This window comes from Panthera leo, chromosome D1 (genome assembly GCF_018350215.1).
Source record: "Panthera leo isolate Ple1 chromosome D1, P.leo_Ple1_pat1.1, whole genome shotgun sequence".
In the NCBI taxonomy this organism is placed as follows: domain Eukaryota; kingdom Metazoa; phylum Chordata; class Mammalia; order Carnivora; family Felidae; genus Panthera; species Panthera leo.
The window spans coordinates 79,189,304-79,190,347 of record NC_056688.1 but is presented as its reverse complement, the minus strand read 5'-3'; the positions used below and the strand labels follow the sequence as shown (position 1 = coordinate 79,190,347).

The following is a 1,044-nucleotide window of genomic DNA, read 5'->3' as shown; positions in this document are numbered from 1 at the left end:
GGCTCCGAGCTCTCAGGGGCTCGAACTCACAAGCTGTGAGATCATGACCTGAGCCGAAGACAGATGCTCAACCAACTGAGCCACCCAGGCGCCCCTTGGTAATTTCCTTCTTAACTTCCATCCTAACCATCTCCTTCTTACTGCCTTTCTTTTCAACCTTTTCTGCATGGGGGCCATTGTATACGTTTGCATGGATGTTGACTGCAGTGCAGTATTACTAAACTCTTGTCATATACTGTATTCAATGTACCTGGCAATAAGGTAGCAGAGGAAAGGGTCTATATCTGCAGGCAGCCTGACCTAGAATGAAGCAAACATTCCTAAGCTTACTCTTGTATGGAAAACAAAGGACTGTCCATAGGTGCTTTGAAGTGACAAAAAATACACCAGTGCCAGTTGTGGGCACCTTCCAAGTCATTGATTCTGCCAGACTGTGGCCTGAGATTGAGCATCTGAGCATGGGAGATGATCACCCACAATCCCGCACAGAGAGAGAGAGAGAGAGAGAGAGAGAGAGAGAGAGAGAGAAGAACCATTGGCTTAATTCTTTTTTTTTTTTTAACATGGAAGCTTCATGAATTTTTGTGTCATCCTTGCACAGCGGCTAACCTTCTCTGTATCGTTCCAGTTTTAGTACATTGCTGCTGAAAGTGAGCACTGGCACAGTTATGATCATGTGACATGTGGCAACACCTGCTACTCTTATTGCAAGACATTGTTTATCAACTTGAAATTTATTAGAAATGTTTGCTCTTCTTGCAGAACGCTTATGCAATAAGTTGCTCGCAACACAAGGTTTTACTGTATTTTCATTTTAGTTTTCCTTTAAACAATTTTCCTTTTATTTTTCTTTTGTGATTCATCTTTCTTTAAACCAATAAAGATGCAGGAATTCAGATTAAATATGATAAATTTCCAGAAACATACAACTTAACCAAGACTCATATGTAAATATAAAATCTGAACAGACTGATAATGAGTAAGGGGATTGAATTAATTATCAAATACTTCCCAACAAAGAAAGCCAAAAAGCAAATGGTTTCA

The 1,044-nt window shown here is 39.9% G+C and overlaps 1 pseudogene; it reads right to left on the bottom strand.

Moving 5' to 3' along the window:
• Positions 1-556: 556 nt before the first annotated feature.
• On the bottom strand, positions 557-657 carry LOC122201502 (annotated as a pseudogene).
• Positions 658-1,044: the final 387 nt, after the last annotated feature.